Genomic DNA, 19,034 nt, shown 5'->3' with positions numbered 1-19,034 from the left:
TGTCATGCGCACTCACTGACGTTATGCTGTCCAGCGCCATCTGCCGGAAGTTTTGTGAACTTTTTTCTTTTTTTTCTTTTTTTTTGTTCTAATAAAACCCCATGTCATTCCAAGCAAGTGTGTCAATTTTTACCTCTCTATTTACATTATTTCGTGGTTTACTACGTTTTCAAATTTATACTGACTTTTATATATATATATATATATATATATATTGTTGTGACTTGGCAAGATAGCCAAGCCACTATGAGATAGCCGAATGGCACACGTTTAAGCTCACGCAGGCTGGCGTGAGGTCTGGAACAGTTAAAGGAATTGAGTCTAGTAAACAAAGTACGTAGCTTCTGGAATACTTAACTTTAATCCATAATTGGTGAACAAGTAGCTGAAGGCTATGCTAAATATCGTCTCGGCAAATGAGAGCGTAATTTGCCAGTGAACCATCGCTAGCAAAGTCGGCTGTACAACTGGGCGAGTGCTAGGACGTCTCTCTAGACCTGCCGTGTGGCGGCGCTCGGTCTGCAATCACTGACAGTGGCGACACGCGGGTCCGACGTATACTAACGGACCGCGGCCGATTTAAAGGCTACCACCTAGCAAGTGTGGTGTCTGGCGGTGACACCACGTATATAATGTTCTTTCAGAGAATAATTACAGTTAAATCAATATATATAGTTAAGGCTCACTGGCCAATTGACTATCTCCTGTGCGGATGCACACATATTGCCCGAACTCTTACGGGAATCGATAAAGCCGCGAGTAATGAGTGTAATGGGCAGGGGCACTACGAACATAGCGCGGGACAGTAAGTTGGGAATGTGGGTCTCACGGGAGGCGTGCCAGAGATAAGTGCCTGCAGTCGCGCTATCCTCTGTGCCCTCTGTGGCTCAGATGGATAGAGCGTCTGCATTGTAAGCAGGAGAGCCCGGGTTCGAGTCCCGGTCAGGGCACACATTTTGTACTGTCCCCGTTGACGTATATCAACGCCTGTATGCGGCTAAGGGTATTCATTTCATTGTATTGATTTAATTGTAAAAAACTACAAATAAATGAACCGGTAGGAACCGGAATACTAACATTCGAAACAGAAACACTACGAACTTGTATACGGACCTAAAGTCTTGTGCGTGTATTTGTTGATCCTTCGCTCCTCAGTACATCGCTGTTAGAAGAGGAACAAGTTTTTTTTAGCTTGTTCTATGTAGAATAGAGTAGGTATCCCGTCAAGCCCAGCTGGCTTCCGCTTCCCTCTGCTGGGCGACATCATTTGTTGTGACTGATTTCGACGTCTGTTTGACGTTCGTGCGACGATTTGGAGGAGGAACCGCGGTACGATCTGCTTCAGTGAAACAGTTTTGGAAAACGGAATTTCATATTTCGGCCGCCTTCTTCAAACGTAAGAAGTCAGCGTCCCCAGGAAGCTGCCACGGTTCGCAGAGCGCCTGTGACTTACGCCGACGTCGGCGGTCAGTGCCCTCTGCCTGCTTGTCGCGCGGGAGCCGACTGCTTGCTGCCAGTGGGGCTACGCACTTGGCTGTTGGCGACTCGAGTAGGAAGCGCTGCGGCCACGTGAGGCAGGCCAGGCCACGCCACGGCACGGCAGATAGGCCGTGCAGTTTAGGCGGCGGGCGCGCTGCGTACTGCTGGCAGCGCTCCCTCGGCGGTCCAGCTATTCTGGGCTGTCCTCACCCGCTCAGCGTGCCAGCGCGGCGTTTTGATTACCGTCCGACGGTGCACGATCAGCGTGCAACCGCAAAACTTGTAGTCGAAATACAAAGCGACGATTCCGACAGCGCGTTGCGTCAATTTGGGAAGTGGAAAACAGAGATCGATGTGTAGCTGCTCTAACAACCCTACCGCAACAAAGGTCAAAATTTAATAATGATTGTGGTGTTGCTCACGCTGCTAAATACTGCATTTTCGCCGGCCGCGGTGGTCTAGCGGTTCTAGGTGCGCAGTCCGGAACCGCGCGACTGCTACGGTCGCAGGTTCGAATCCTGCCCCGGGCATGGATGTGTGTGATGTCCTTAGGATAGTTAGGTTTAAGTAGTTCTAAGTTCTAGGGGACTGATGACGACAGATGTTAAGTCCCATAGTGCTCAGAGCCATTTGAACTGCATTTTCGGGCAACAACGAAGTTATTATGTGGCAGGTGTCGTTAGAGCACAGTTAATAGTCATTTCATGTAATAATGAATAAACTAGGCACTCATCTTTTCGTGTTTCCCACGCTGGTCTCATTGTAAATCATGGCTCAATCGTCGAAAATCTAGGTGGTGATGATTCCAAGCTCAGATGCAAAGAGGCCTAGGTTTTTATTCTGCAATATTCAAAAGTTTTATAGATGTCTTTCACAAACCATTTTTGAAGGTACACTTATGCAGGACAATGGTGATGTAAAAAAGTAATCAGCACTCCGAATTTAAGTTACACTTCTTTTTTATTACTTTTGTTGCAGTATCACGTAAAATACAAAACATCACAATACAAAACATACTTGAAAACATCTTCTTCACTGTTAAAGTTCACATTTTATAGGCTGACTACAATATGCGTCTTTCCAACATTACGTCCAAGACTTGACCTTCTCAGGGTCCGACTCTCTAACTAACTAATAATCGCTTACGCGCCCAAAAATCAGAGTTAAAAGTACGTCAAAGATCATAGTGACGAAAGAAAGAATACACGTAAGAATAGTATCATTGCAACATAAACATATCGATGTATCAAAGTACCTCCACATTAATGAAATCAAATCTGAATGTTGTCTCAGAAATGTGTCAACTACTTTACAGAAACACAGTAAAATATTGCTGATATCGAGAGGTTCAGGTGAGGTGCCGCAATGGTTACGTAATTCAAGTACCATTGTACTGCGCTAATGAGGTATTGTCATGTGTTACGAACTACGGAGTTCAGTGAATGGACCGATATCTAACCATGGGAGGCGACGACAATCGGATCGTTGATTTACTTCAAACTTTGTACACTTCTAGTTGTCTGTCAGGACAACATAATCCTCAGCCTCCAAGCTCTTCACCCTGTCCACCCACTGGTCCACCGGATTCAGGACTGCCTCCACTTGCTGCATTTGAGGGCCGTCTCTGTAGAATTCCTCTGGGTCCCTGGACACGTTGGTATCCGTGGAAACGAGGCGGCCGATATAATGACCAAGACTTCAGTCTCTCCTCCTCATTGGAAACGCGAGACCGTTACGGTCGCAGGTTCGAATCCTGCCTCGAGTATGGATGTGTGTGATGTCCATAGGTCAGTTAGGTTTAAGTAGTTCTAAGTTCTCGGGGACTGATGACCTCAGATTTTAAGTCCCGTAGTGCTTAGAGCCATTTGAACCATTTTTTGAAAATTAGGTGCTCAGAGTCATTTTTCTCCTACTCAACCTGCTGTTCGCATGGTTCCCTTCGCCGATCTACAGAGTGTTTTATGTCGTCGTCTTGCTCTTCTATGGCACGCACATTGGTCTACACTTCCCGATAATAAATTGCGGGACGTGATCTTCCCTGTGCTTGGACCTCTTTCTCCCGAACTCGTCGTCGGGAGGAGGTAGTTTTAACTACGGATAGGGCACTGTCTTTTTAGCCATCGACATCTTTTAAGTGGCGATCCTCCCCCGCTTTGTTCCCACTGCTCTCAACTGTGGACGGTGAGAGACCTTTTCCTTCAGTGCCCCTATTTTACTCCGCTACGCGCCTGTTTTCAGCTGTCGCATGATACATCTTCCATTTTAGCAGATGACACGCGCTCAGCCGATCGCGCCCTCGAATTTTTCAGTGTCAGTGAGATGACGTCGGTCATTTGAAGCTCTTTTTGGGGAAAACGACCCCCCTTCTGTAGCGGTTTTATGAGCTTTCCTACTGTTCTTCAGTTTCCCCTCGTTTTGAGTTTCGCTCCCATTGCTGTTGATTTCGAATTCGGTTTTTTTTTTACCCTTCCCTAAGCCACAGAACGGGCGCTAATGACTGTAGCAGTTTTGCTCCCTAAAACCATAACAAAAAAGACAACATAATGTATAAGTAGTAATTAAGCGATTTCAAGAGAACTTCGTCTGGTCCGCTTAATCATCCAATTTTAATCCCATACAAAATATCTCTATTTGAAAGAGAAGATGAAACGTAGCTGTCATCCCGTTAATTCGGTAAGTCTATGGCATCTAATCATCAGTGAGTTACTTCAGCTGTGTATACTAACTTGAAGACTAGTCCTCGCTCAACTGAGTGGATCATCAAGGCTGCAGTTGGTGGTAAATGTCGTTAGCGTGATATTTGTTGGTGGTGACGTATCTTTTTCTCCCTTGTGATTTTGTTTGCATGTGAAGTGATCTCGGATTATCACTAGAGTTGTAGCGTCACTTCGAAGCAATGTTTCAACGAGTTTCCAACTCAATATTTTCGGGTTAAAAGTTGCTAGTAGTGTAACTTCGCAACTTTGAATCAAGACAATGCTACGACTCTGCTGATAACCCCGGACAGGACATGTCAGTGATATCGGCCGAGGAAGAAAGCCGACTCATACTTCTTTACAGTTATAAATACACGTCCAGTCACCTTGTGACCATCTGTCAAACGCCTGATAACCAACTATTGCACCGCAGACCGCTGCGAGAAGTGCAGGAAGAGAGTCAACGAGGTTCTGGAAGGTACTGACAGGTATGCGGTACCAGGCCGACTGCAGTTCCGTGGCCAGGCGAACCAGGCTTGGTTCAAATGGCTCTGACCACTATGGTACTTAACATCTGAGGTCATCAGCCCCCTAGAACTTAGAACTACTTAAACCAAACTAACCTAAGGACATCACACACATCCATGCACAAGGCAGGATTCGAACCTGCGACGTAGCAGTCACGCGGTTCCGGACTGAAGCGCCTAGAACCTCTCGGCCACCACGGCCGGCGCACCAGGTTTCTCAGGTGATGGACCATATGGTGCGTATAGCCCAATAGACGTGGGACCACGGCTTCTCGATTGGGATTAAGTCCGACGATTTTGATAGTCAAGGGAGTGTCAGATAGCTGGCTGTGTACGTGCACTGTTCGACAAGCACCGAGATGAGTTTAATCTCTGTGCTTGTCGAACAGTGCACGCACACAGCCTGCTATCTGACACTTCGTATTGTCTTGCTGGTAGATGCCATCAAGCAGAGAAGGAAAAAACTACATATAGGATATATCCAAATTCGTGTTGCTCCATTACGCCTTCCACAATGGCGAAATCGCCCAGAGAATCTCACGAAAAGATTTCCCAGGCTCTAACGTTCCCTCTTCTGGCCTAGACCCTTCGGACGATTGTTGCAGTGGGTTTGCTTTCAGACGTTTCACGCCTTTGATGCCAACGGCGATCTGTCCGATGCAGCATAAAATGTGATTCATCTGAAAAGGCCACCTGTCGCCTCTCAGTCGAGTCCAGTGCGGTATTGGCGTGCAAATTCCAGCCTTCATCGCTGATGAACACACTCAGCGTGAGTGCATGGAACATGCTCTTGGTGCGGAGGCGCACATTCGCAGCAACGTTCGCTGAAGAGACACTGTTGGTTGCCGCTTGGTTCATCTGCGTTGCCAGTTGCTCAACAATTGCACATCTCCGCAGCCGTCATTCGCCATTGTTATCTGTGACCACGGCGCACCATAGTTGGCTTGGTGTCGGATTTATATAGCGCCATTTTGTCATGCACGGTGTGCTTCAACCACGGCGGCACGCGAACGGTTTACAAATTTAGCCGTTTCGGAAACGCATTCACTGTTGGCCCGAAAGCCAGTGATCATGCCCTTTTAGACGTCAGATAAATCGACCCGTTCGCGCAGTACAACCAACGACTGTTAGTTTTGCACGGCCCCCGACACTCTTCATATACCCTCCACTGCCTACACTGCACTCGCCGTCTGTGAGTGGTTATTCCTTGTTGACGTCGAACATAGGCGATGCTCACATTAATGTGGCTGGACCGTGCAAGGCGATGCTCACATTATTGTGACTGGACCGTGCAATTAGAAATACACTATTTTGACAAGACACGCGTATCACATTGAATACACTTCATAATCTGCTAAGGAGCTTACCGACCATAAAGTTTTAGTAGTTTTTGACATTGTCTAGTAACACGAATAAAGGGTATCTCAAACCGTACAACGTCTTTGGAAGCTGTTAGCACCCAGAGCCATCCGGTATTTTCAGTTTAAAGGAGAATCTGTGGTAATGGTGATACACGCTGTGTGTCACACGTATCCAAACACCCTTATGTAATGCGTAACTAACTACTGTCATGAGTGGCAGACCCATCAGTACAAAAAAAGGTAGAGAGTATTGTGTTGTCAGCGGAGACGCAGTAACAACAGCGTGGGTGAGTTAGGAGAGCTCAGTGACTTGGAACGTGGGCTCGTCACTGGATGTCACCCGAGTAATAAACCCATCAGAGACATGACAACTATTCTAAAGCTGCCGCAGTCGACTGTTAGTGGTGTTTAACTGTGAAATGGAAACGCGAAGGAATAACTACAACTAAACCAAGGCCAAGCAGACCTGATGTACTGACAGGGATCATCAAGCGTTGCAGAGGATGCCTGTACAAAATCGTATGAAATCAGCAGAAGGAATCGCTCGTGAGGTCCAGAGTGCTACCAGCAGTCCTCTTGCACAATGGCTGAGCGCAGGGAAAAAAAACAAAAAACAAACACATAAGTGCATTTCTGTAGTCAGTGCTAAGCGATACTAGAGTTGAAAAGAGCGACGTCACTCAACTGGAAATTAGTGATTTACAATGTTGGATGACGCTACACTCTGTGGCAATCCGACGGCAGGTTACGTTCTCCAGGTTTTCGCCAAACCCAAACCTGTCATCATGTACGGTGCCAATAGTGCCAAAGGGGGGTGTTTTTCGCGGTTAGGGCGTGGTACCGTTATTACGCTTAAGAAAAGTCTGGAAGGGTAAAAACACATTAGCAACTGTGAGACAGATGTTTGCGGACAGTAAACTTCCTGAAACTGACATGTCTACCCAGACTTCCGTCCTAACCCAATGGAACACTGTAAGAATGAGATAGAACATCGACGTCGCTTCGGACTCCAGTGTTCCAAAATAGCTACTTTCTCTGGTTTCGCCCCTTGAGGAAGAATTTGCTACCACCCCCTTACCGATATCGACACCTCATTGATAGTGCCCCCAGCACCGTTCTTGCCGTCTTAAAGACGGAGGATGGACACGCCCCACATGAATTTTCTCAATTGTTTGTCTGGATACTTTTGATCACATAGCATAATTTTGAGATTTCTTGGCAAATACCGCTGAGCACTATTGCTGCTAGACATTATCTATCCATTACATTCTTTCACTTTCTTCAAACTGAGTTGAATGGATACATGTCTGTATGGCGGGCCAATATCCGATTTTTTTTGTGAAGATTATATCTTTTTGTGGGAGAGGAAAAGACAGAAGGGAGAAAAGCTGCTGCCCCACCTCTGGATACGCCCTCAACCCTATGTAGGCAAGAGGTAAATATGTTTTCTGGATGCAACATTATTTAGAAAAAGTTACGTTCTTTTACGTTAAGTTGAGAATTTTCGGTTAGTTCAGGAAATTTCCTTCTTCTCTGCGTCTGTGCTGTAGCAAATCGAGCTCTCCTTGAATTTTGTCCTTTTTTTATGCTACATTGTCTCTGGTCAAACTCAGTGTGTAGTTCTCCACAATAACGGTTTAATTCTTCAGGTTTTAATCTTCTGCAGAGGTCATCACGAAATAACCAAGGAAGATTTACATTTAACGGCCCGTCGATAGTGATGTCATTAGAGACGTAGCACAAGGTTACAGGATTGGCCGGTGATGGGGGAAGGAAACTACCCGGCCCCTTCTGAAGGAATTCATCGAGGCATTAGCCTTAAATAAGTTGGAAAAACTCTTAGAAGTCAATGTGTAGATAACCGGATGGAGATTTGATTCGCGCTTCTCCGGAACTTAAGTGCAGTGCCTTTAACACAGAGGCCCCCCTCCCGCTCTGGTTATCGCGACATATGCGCGTCCGCTACGCCACAGAGGCGGTCGTCCCGATAAATATACATAGGTCATGGTCTGAAATTGCTGGTTGCGTAATTCTGTGTCGCTGTTTGAGCATTTCATTACGAAATATCGTGTGCGATCAGTGCCCTGCGAGCACGCGTCGCCTGTCGGTCAACACGTGGTCTTGTTTGTTTCGCTGGGTTCACGTGCGACGCGGCGGCCCGCTCGCCCGTGACCTTCTGCGTGCGCACGTGATAGCGTGACACGGACGAGGGAGAGGCTGGCTTGAGTTGACTTTCTTTCCTGCCGCCGGGCTATTTTCAGCGGCGTCAGTGCACGGACAGACGCGCCGTTTCCACCACACGCGGTCGTAAAGTTATTTCTACGTTTCCGCGCTTTGGTTTATGGCTCGCCTTGCCTACATCGCCTGCCAGGGTGCACAGAAATAATAGCCACCCACCGCGGTGACTTCACAGATCGACACGCCATTACAGTAAAAACTTGTTACATAAAATATAATACATATAGGGAACTCCTGTAGTTGTATGCACAATAAGCCCATCGCAGTGTCCTTAACTCATGAAGACTCACTTAGAACGATATACTCATCTGTAGTTTGTCATCATTTCTTCTTTCCAACGCAAAATTTTCTATTTCCCTGGAGTTAGACTGTATTTTGTGATGTAACTGCCAAAGTCAAGTGGTACTACAGAACTCGATACACGAAATTAATGTGGAAACAGAATAAATATGTATATTTCGTGTTTGTAATTAATGTCTTCATTATTTGCATTGGCTTCAGGTTTGAATAGATAATTATCATGTAGGTAGGCAGAAGTGTGAGTGAAAATATGCACTAAGACCAGGAATCGATCCCGGGTCTCCTGATTACTAGGCAGATGCGTTAGCCACCTTGGCACAAAGGTTCACACAGCTGCACGGATTAACGTGGCACGCCTCCATCATCGATCCAAATTCTCACTGCCGCCTCAGTCTACTTTAAATTGCCCCTTACACACGAACAGAACTGCTGAGGCTTTCCATGTTCTGGAATAGCTTCTCAGCGTCGAACGTAATTGGGGTATCCAGCCAACCCAGGTCCAGGTACTTATACAAATGAAGTGACAACATTTCAGAGATTTTACTGGTCTCGTACAAATACGGTTTTATGTATAGAGGCTGAAGTGGTGAGTGAAAATTTGTGCTAAAGCCTAGGATCGAACCCGTGTCTCCCGCTTACTAGGCAGGTGCGTTACCCACTAAGCAATCCTAGGTCGAGGAAGGGGCCGTGCCAGGGTAATCCGTGCAGTTGTGTGAACCTCCGTGCCAAGATGGATTTATGACTAACGCACCTGCCTAGTAAGTAGGAGACACGGGTTCGATTCCCAGCTTTGGTAAAATTTTCACTCGCCGTTTCAGTCTGTATACATAACTGTTTCTGTTTGAGACCGGTAGAGTCACCGAAATAGTCATCTCGTTTAGATAATTCGCAGTTTTGATTATTTTTCAGAGACTTTCATGCAGGTCACCAGCATTATACAAATGAAACAGGACCGCAACATTTTCTTCATTGAAGTAAATGGTTGGAATTCCGCCGTTTGCGTTAGCAAATATTTTCTATTTATTGGCGGTGACTAGTTTCGGACGTCGTGTCCATTCTCAAACCATCCGTCCTCGTAAGTAACTGAAATGCAGTCAAGTGTGATGGCCGAATCATAACGGTTGTCAGAAAAAAAAGAGAATAAGAATCTAAATATGTTAGCTGTAAGTTCACGCTCACTGGTTGAGAACTGGAGATAAAAAGCAACGCAGTCACATATAACCTATAAGCAAACAGTCTCAAACGCCGTTTATATAGAGCCCTTCGAACGCCAAGCGAGTTCGAATTTGGCAGAGATCGAGACTCCCAGCGAACGACAGCAGTCTCAGAGGACCAACGTACCGCAGATACTACGTAGCGAACAGCCAACTCGCAAGTACGTACGTCTGGACTAGAGTTATTGGTTTCCATCGTACATTTCTCTGCATGTACCTGTATGTCGCTTACATTGTGACGAGTACTGGAACCCAAGGGTTCGATTAAAGCAACAGAATCGGGCACATTCGCGGTTAGTGATCTGTACTACCACACTTTATTGTGTATACCCGAATCTTAGCGACGTTATAGGCCAGGGTGGCTATTTGTTCTGGTAGGTGATTGTAGAATCTAGTAAGCCTCATCTATATTTTTATGAACTAGTGTCTGTACTCTTATTGCATGTTCATTGCCAACACGTGAAGAAGCAATGAAGAGCAGGGCGATAAACCAACCCAGAGCTCATTTCACTGTCACCATCATATCTACCTCCTTTCCTGACATCGAAGTATTTCTGTACTGTCTCCACCCACAGAGACCTGAAAATCTCAGCTTGACCACGTCCCACCTTCCACCCCTGTACGCAATCACTAGTGTACGAAGAATGGATGACCTCTAGACCCCAGGTCACCACTAATTTGAGAGTGAGCTCCTGATGTGTGTGTGAAATCTTATGGGACTTAACTGCTATGGTCATCAGTCCCTAAGCTTACACACTGCTTAACCTAAATTATCCTAAGGACAAACACACACACCCATGCCTGAGGGAGGACTCGAACCTCCGCCGCGACCAGCCGCACAGTCCATGACTGCAGAGCCTTAGAGCTTCTAATGTATGTATGTATATATGTATGTATGTATGTCGCGAGCGATGCCAGCTTACTAGCATGCATGTTTGGGACGGCCACAGGAGACAATCCAAAAAGGAATGCAGATAATTCAACGTGCAATAGGCAAGTTACAGTTACTTAAGAAGACGGATGGTTTGTGAGTGGGCACAATGTCCGAAACTAGTCACCACCAAAAAATAAAGGCTTCTTCCTAATGAAACTTAAGACCGAATTCCAACCATTTATTTCAGTTTCAGAGATTTATCTTTCTTTTCAGACTTGCAGAACATGCAAGAAGAGAATTATCTTTCTTTTCGGACCCGGTTTTATCAACGTGAGTAGGCCGTTGGCTTAGGGTAAAGTTACAATGTTACTTATAATCCGTCTTGATTGCATAAAATGGTTATTCACATGACCGGTTTCGGTTCCTCTAGAACCAACTTCAGATCTACAATTTCGGTTACAGGAATAACCCGTCCACACACGGCAACCTTCACATGCTGCGTCACATTCTCTCGATAATATTGCACTACACAGTTTTCGTAAGTGTAGGTTGCTTTGACCTAAAATTGTCATGACAAACATATTGGTACTGCAGCTGTTCCCATCATGCCGTCGTAACACTGCCGCTTCAAGTGCCTTTCAGGTCAGCCAGTTCCGAGGCAGCTTTTAATGTTACAGGTCTAACTAAGAGGGCCACATTTACCCATCCATGAGGCGAAATATTCCTGCCTCAAGGTGGTGGAGAAATGTCTTCCAGAAACCACGGTCTGCTCGAGCAGTAGAGTAAATTACGCATAGATTATAACCGGTGCTTGTAGCAGTATTTGAGGACAGAGCAAGCAAGAAGAAACGCAGACTCATTTGGAGAAGACTTAATATCGTGACCTATTCGCTGTAAGCCTGATTGATTTAGATTCTGCTAGTCTTTCTAATTTTCCATAGATCTGTTACTTATTAACATGAAATATTTACAGCAGAATGCAAAGCCTGGCATAAGTCGACATCGGGGAAGATAAGTTAACGGCCCGGAGAAACAGAGAAACGGGCGAGCCAGTACTTGACTGTAGCACTTACCTTAGAAAATAAATTAAAGAAACGCAAACCTATGGATTATAGCGTTCTCAGTTCACAGAAGGCTTTTGACAATGGGTGATTGGACTAAACTCTTTAAAATTCGAAGGCAGCTGGGATAAAGTAGACGGAGCGAAAGTATAACCCGACTGCGATTAAAGAGTCGAAGGACGTAAAAGTGACTGAGACGTGAGTGAGACAGGGTTGTAGCAGCAAGCACTAAACGAAGGTAAGAAGAACTTACAGACGGAATTAAAAATCGTGGAGAAGAAATACAACCTTCAATGTTTGCCGACGAAGTTATAATTTTTTCAGGAACGGCAAATGCCTTGTAAGACCAGTTGAACAGAATCCGTAGTGTCTTGAAAAGAGGTTATAAAATGACCATCAACAAGCGTGAGGGATGACTTATGCAATGTAATCGAATTACATCGGGCCACGTGACTTACATTTGGAAAACACATAGGTTTTGCGATTGAGGCAAAAAAAGTAATGATGGCTGAATTGGAAAGGATATGAGCCTCAGACTAACAATCATGAAAAGAATTGATAAGAAAAATAAATTTGTTAACATGTAATATAAATTTAAATGGCGGAGGTCTTCCCTGAAAGTATCTTTTTGGAGTCAGACTCGTACAGAAGAGAAACGCGGACGATAAACGGTTTAGATAGTAAGAGAAAAGAATATTTTGAAGAGTGATGCTGTAGAATAATTCTGAAGATTGAGTAGATCACACTCGTGTAAGTAACTATCGAACCCAGCAGTGCTTCGCAATTGCTAAATGTGTGTGGGCATTGGATTTACCTCCTAATCTCCACCTCCGCCCTCCCAGCTTCCGTCTCCTCCTCCCCATTTTTTTGTTCATCTCCTCCTCCTCCTTTTTGTCCCTCTCCTCGCCCCCATCTCTTTGTACTTCTCCCCCTCCGCTTTCCTTTCACTATCCATCAGCCCTCCTTCCTCTCTCTGTCGTTCTCCTTCGCCTTCTCCCTCTGCCCATCTCCTCCTTCAAACTGTCTTTATCCATCTCGTCTCTCCTCTCTGTCCATCTCGTCTTTTCTCGGACTTTGAGCAATATTTATTGGTGTTGCACAGGAAACCTTGATCGGGAAATGAAGTGTCTTAAAATGATTGGGTAAATCCGTTGGGATAATTGGTATATGGGGTATAAGAGAGACTTCTCCAGGTGCTGGAGCTGTCAGGATAGTAGCTTCAGTGACAGTATGGCGTGATTGTAATCTGCGAACAGGTATGATTGCAAAGTTTCGGACGACTCACATTCCGTAGTAGTATTCTAACCGTAAGCTGATACGCCATAAATACATCTTTCGTGTTAGCTGTTAAAACCGACTGCGAGGAATAAAACAAAACATCATATTGTTGTGTATACAAATTGTGTTTAAGATTATATACAGTGAGAAAGAATATAATTCTACAGGAGAAACAATTTGTCTAATGATTTAAATGCCCTGACTGTGAAAAAGAAAACTAAACGACATATCTTATAGCAGTTAGGTTTATATATATATATACATATATATCTAGCTCATGTCCGTCTGTATGTTTATTAGAGTATTGTGCAAAAATTTGAAGTAAATATCTTAACAACTTCAAGAGATTTTTTTGCCAGCATATCCCCTTTGCATAGTATATAGGTATTTATATGCCATGTGTATTTAAAAATAAGTAGTCTGTGTCCGTCCGAACGTTAATTAATGTATTGTGTAAAAGTTAAAGAAAAATGGTCAAGAACTTTTGAGATTTTCGCTAAGAACCTTTTCTCTTTATATTATATATATGTAGCATTGTGCGCCGGAACGTTGATTAAAGTGTTTTATAAACATCTGAAGTAAATCGGCCCAGAACTTTTAAGAGATTTTTAGTAACAACATTGGAAAATTGTACTGAAATGCAGGAGGATCTGCAGCGAATTGACGCATGGTGTAGGGAATGGCAATTGAATCTCAATGTAGACAAGTGTAATGTGCTGCGAATACATAGAAAGAAAGATCCCTTATCATTTAGCTACAATATAGCAGGTCAGCAACTGGAAGCAGTTAATTCCATAAATTATCTGGGAGTACGCATTAGGAGTGATTTAAAATGGAATGATCATATAAAGTTGATCGTCGGTAAAACAGATGGCAGACTGAGATTCATTGGAAGAATCCTAGGAAAATGCAATCCTAAAACAAAGGAAGTAGGTTACAGTACGCTTGTTCGCCCACTGCTTGACTACTGCTCAGCAGTGTGGGATCCGTACCAGATTGGGTTGATAGAAGAGATAGAGAAGATCCAACGGAGAGCAGCGCGCTTCGTTACAGGATCATTTAGTAATCGAGAAAGCGTTACGGAGATGATAGATAAACTGCAGTGGAAGACTCTGCAGGAGAGACGCTCAGTAGCTCGGTACGGGCTTTTGTTGAAGTTTCGAGAACATACCTGCACCGAGGAGTCAAGCAGTATATTTTTCCCTCCTACGTATATCTCGCGAAGAGACCATGAGGATAAAATCAGAGAGATTAGAGCCCACACAGAGGCATACCGACAATCCTTCTTTCCACGAACAATACGAGACTGGAATAGAAGGGAGAACCGATAGAGGTACTCAAGGTACTCTCCGCCTCACACCGTCAGGTGGCTTGCGGAGTATGGATGTAGATGTAGATGTAGATCTGCGACTTTCTTTATTCATTGATGTAGATGAAAAGGGGCTGAATCGATATTTGGCTTAAAACATGATAAAACTTCACCGAAAGAAGGGATTGGTTGATAGGGGAGAAACCGAGGCATCAAAGACTAATCACTTTGTTTAATAAGGGAAGCAGCGTACTGGGGTGGAGGCGATAGGAGGGAGGGAGGGGCAGGAGATACGGCTGCACTACAGTAAGCAGACTGAAATGGGTATGGGGTGAAGAGTTAAGAGGAGAGGAAGTGGCTTGTACGAAGCAAACTAGCGAGGAGAGTTGCATCAAAACAGTCCTCGTACTGAAAACGACAACAACAACAACAACAACACAGATTTGTAGGACTGATATTAATGTCATCGTCCCCATTGTGCTAGGATTTATTCGTTCTTTGAAACGAGCTTAGTGGCGCCGCGAGTCAAAAATAAATTCTTTTATTTTTGTTTCGAGGAATTCGTGGTTTTTGTCTTCCGGAGTGGCGGCTGAAGGTACATGACCGCGTTCTTTCTCGCCACATCCTCAGTTGCAATTTCCGCCGGCAGAGGCCTCTCTCTGTGCGCAATTTCCGCCGTCATTCGGTCGGGACAATGCGCCACCCGCGCTATCCCCACGCTGTGTACGTAGGCGCGCCGCTGAAGTACCTCTGCGGACTTTGTGCTGGCTGCCAGCGACGATACCTTCCCAGAGGCCCCCCCCCCACCCCCCTCACACACACACACACACACACACACACACACACACACACACACAGCTGCAGTGTTCCGACGTCTGGAATCTGCTTCTACATTCTCCAGCTTTTTGCTACAAATGCTTTCTTTTCCTTCATTTGCTGTTTTCACCGTGTGGAAAATGTTCCAGTACAGCAATGGCACTGTAAGCTTGGTCATATGCTGAAGCTACAGACATTCGGTGTGCACGAAATGGGACTGCTAACTCGATGCCTATGAGTAGTCAACAAAGGCCGCATTTCATTGTTTGGAACGATCCTCAAGCCGCCTGCGTCGAATTTGTTAAGGTAGGTTCAAATGGTTCTGAGCACTATGCCACTTAACTTCTGAGGTCATCAGTCGCCTAGAACTTAGAACTAATTAAACCTAACTAACCTAAGGACATCACACACATCCATGCCCGAGGCAGGATTCGAACCTGCGACCGTAGCGGTCGCTCGGCTCCAGACTGCAGCGCTTAGAACCGCACGGCCACTCCGGCCGGCTATTAAGGTAGGGCAGCTAACCCAAACACTAGATTTTGGATTCACTTTGTCTACAGAAGAGTGTTCTCACATAATTTTAATTTTTTTTGTAAAGAATAAAAAAGGTAAGATTTTTCTAATCGAACTACATAATTATTTTCTATCAGTTATTGGCCTGAAGACGGAGTGCTTATGACTAACTTGAGACGGGGGAAATTTTCAGTTCCAGCTCATTTGCTCTATCTCCGACTCAGATGATGAAAATAAGTTTTCTCATATAACGTCTCCGGTTTGTCTTATGAGGGCCTGCTTTCGTCTTCGTAATTTTCGATGTTATCCCATCTTAGTATATTTTGAACTCCCAGTTTCTTCAGTTTTCAACATCTTTTTGCATGGTAAAGCAGTGAAAACCGCTGAATGTTACATTTCTCAGTTTGTGTTTCTACGTCTCTTATTGTATTCTCAATCTTCTCATTATAATAAAAGATACAGTGGATTCTTCCTCTTTCGGTGGCCGCCGTGGCCGAGCGGTTCCAGGCGCTTCAGTCCAGAACCGCGCTGCTGCTACTGTCGCAAGTTCGAATCCTGCCTCGGGCATGGCTGTGTGTGATATCCTTAGGTTAGTTAGTTGGGTTTAAGTAGTTCTAAGTTCTAGGGGACTGATGACCTCAGAAGTTAAGTCCTATAGTGCTCCGAGCCATTTGACTTTTGTGTATACTATTATTTATATACATTTGACCATGCTGGCGCTGATCTTGTGTTCAGCATTTGACGATGCCACTATGGCTCCCGTATATTAGGAAATTATTTTATAACACAGATCTGAAGATGGTCATTATAGACCGAAACCTGTAGTCTGATTACGCAGGAGAGCTTCTGTAAAGTTTGGAAGGTAGGAGACGAGGTACTGGCAGAAGTAAAGCTGTGAGGACGGGGCGTGAGTCGTGCTTGGGTAGCTCAGTCGGTAGAGCACTTGCCCTCGAAAGGCAAAGGTCCCGAGTTCGAGTCTCGGTCCGGCACACAGTTTTAATCTGCCAGGAAGTTTAATGTTCGCGTCTGCTGATAAAATGTAGTCAAACCAAACAATAAGCGACCTATTGCGGTTTATCTGTGACTTACGATTTTGGCATTTGCTAATTCCCGTCTGAAATGAAACACTGCACAACCACAAGGATATCTAGGCTTCGCCTTCGATAGAACGCTCTCCTATAAAAAACTGCTCAGACTTTGAACAGGACGCAGCTAGAAACAATATCGCCCGCAAACTGGCAGGAACTAGAATGGATGCATAACCCTCTGTAATAACAGCCGCAGCCCTCGCTTTATGCTGCTGTTTAACAGCACAGATCGCGTGCCCGATGGGGCATAAGTCATTTCGTACTAAGCAGGTCGACGTATCCCTTAACGAATTATGTCCTATGATATCAGGATGCCTGAAGCCAACACACACAGACAAGCGAAACCGTCTTCCTGGTGTTGCACTATCAGACGTCAGACGTGAATTGGCGACCAGAAAAGAGAAAATAAAGGTGTTACCTCTGTGGTAATCCCAGTATATGGCCACCTGTCAGCCCGTCAGTGGGTTAAATCTAGGAGAAGCTGTGTGTGCCACACAGACCGTGTACCCGAGTGGACGATGCAGAGGTCATTAGAAACGAAGCTATAGTTCAGTTAGACGAGAATATGAAAAGGAAACATCCATGTGGAAGGAACTATGTTGGCATTCAATAAAAAAAGATTTAGGAGAAACCAATGAAACCCCAGACAGTGAGTGCCAGTTCTTAGGGGTGTGGTGTGTTTTAACCACTGCGTCGTTACGCTCTGAGTGTACACTTGGAGAAGCACGAGACGTGCTCATTTTTCCTTCATTAACACTCAAACTTGTTAATACCTCCTCATAGTAATATCCAGGTGACATACTTCTGCGTTGCTTCTCATTTTCTCGTAAACGGCTACGGCTAAAGCTTTGTGACATACACGGTCCGCCCAAGAAGCTGCGAGACTGATTTTATTCCTGGCGTATAGGCGACGTCAGCACAGTAACTAGGTGGCAGCTTGAACTAACGACTGTAAATAACAGGGGTACAGGTGAACAGTCTGTTGTAAGCGGACAGTATTAAGTAGTGGACGTTCAACTGCACTTTATCAACGTTGTTGTCACAAATCGCCGAGAAGCAACATCGCTAAATCATGTCTTCAAGGCATTCTCCAGGATAAAATAATGAAAAATCCCGGATGGAATGTAACAAAATTACAAGGAAAGTTGCTGCTCACCACATAGCGGAAATTTTGAGTCGCAGATAGGCACAACAGACCGACTCACAGTATAACCTTTCGCGCGCGTGCAACTCAGACACTCATGACTGCAGCCTCTGGCAGCTGAAGCCTTTCGGCCAAGTCCTAGTTGGCCGAAAGCTTATATTGTCAGAGTCTTTTTGTTGTGCCTATCTGCGACTCGGCATCTCCGCTATATCTTGAGTGGCAACTTTCTTTTTCATAATATTGTTGCATTCTCCAGAATAGTATTTTATCCATTTTCAGCAACTCTAGTCGTCTATAACAAAATAATAACCACCCAGTTGCATAAAAGAAATTTCGTTTCTTTACCGGTATCGGGCACTGATTGCCCTAATTCTTCAGAAGGTTGCACCTATCGTATTAGTAGCTAGTGTCAACAGTAATAGGCTTACAGCAAAATGCCATGACGATGTGATTCGTACTGTATGTACAAAATTAGTGTAAGGAAGAGAAAGAAACGCAACAATCATGCCAGAACTCGAGCTAATCAGCTAATTATTAGCTTCCTTACACAGCAGAGTCCCGCTAGTCCGAACCCCGGTAATCCGAACGTTCGGTAAATCCAAACATGAAAAATGTTAGTCTAAGTATGGAAAACTGTGCGGTTAACTGCTGTGCATACACACTATTTTAATTTACAGTAAACATGTATTAGAAAAATTGGCAAGAAAACACTGGGTTTAGCAATGCATAACAATGAAGGAAAAGCTGTCAAGCTTACTAACATATAGCGGACATTTTATCCCTACTTTTTAGATGACAAAAACTCATTGTTTTTTGGCGTGATGAAGACAGTCTTTTATATGACTCATAGTTGCGCCATCGTCTCATAAACATAAAAACAGCAGGTGCAGCAGTGGGCTGTTGTTCCAAATAACGTAGCGCGAGGTCGAGGGCTTCTGCTGCGTCACTGTGTGGCACCAGCTCTCCTTTGTCGCTTTCAGGCTCACTGTCACATCCATCACAGCAGTCCACTTCCTGGTCTTGAGTCACAGTAGCAGCTAAATCAGAGTCAGTAAGATTCTCCACACATGCCCCATCCGCTGCCATCCACTCTTCTACGTCTCCTTCACTAGCTTCTTCACTCCCAGGGATTGTCT

General features: G+C 44.8%; 1 protein-coding gene and 2 non-coding genes across 4 annotated transcripts in view; all 3 read left to right on the top strand.

Annotated features, from left to right (window-relative positions):
* Nucleotides 1–19,034, top strand: part of LOC124621983 (lysoplasmalogenase-like protein TMEM86A) — a 474,563-nt gene that overhangs the window by 121,471 nt on the left and 334,058 nt on the right. The gene's annotated exons all lie outside the window — the stretch shown is intronic.
* On the top strand, nt 876–950 carry Trnat-ugu. Its single transcript has one exon. It is a non-coding gene; the product is annotated as a tRNA-Thr (tRNA).
* Trnas-cga lies at nt 16,582–16,656 on the top strand. The gene has a single exon. It is a non-coding gene; the product is annotated as a tRNA-Ser (tRNA).

The sequence above is a fragment of the Schistocerca americana genome, chromosome 7, assembly GCF_021461395.2.
Source record: "Schistocerca americana isolate TAMUIC-IGC-003095 chromosome 7, iqSchAmer2.1, whole genome shotgun sequence".
Taxonomy (NCBI): Eukaryota; Metazoa; Arthropoda; class Insecta; order Orthoptera; family Acrididae; genus Schistocerca; species Schistocerca americana.
Note: the sequence above shows the minus strand (reverse complement) of the source record. Positions and strands in the feature narration are given on the sequence as shown.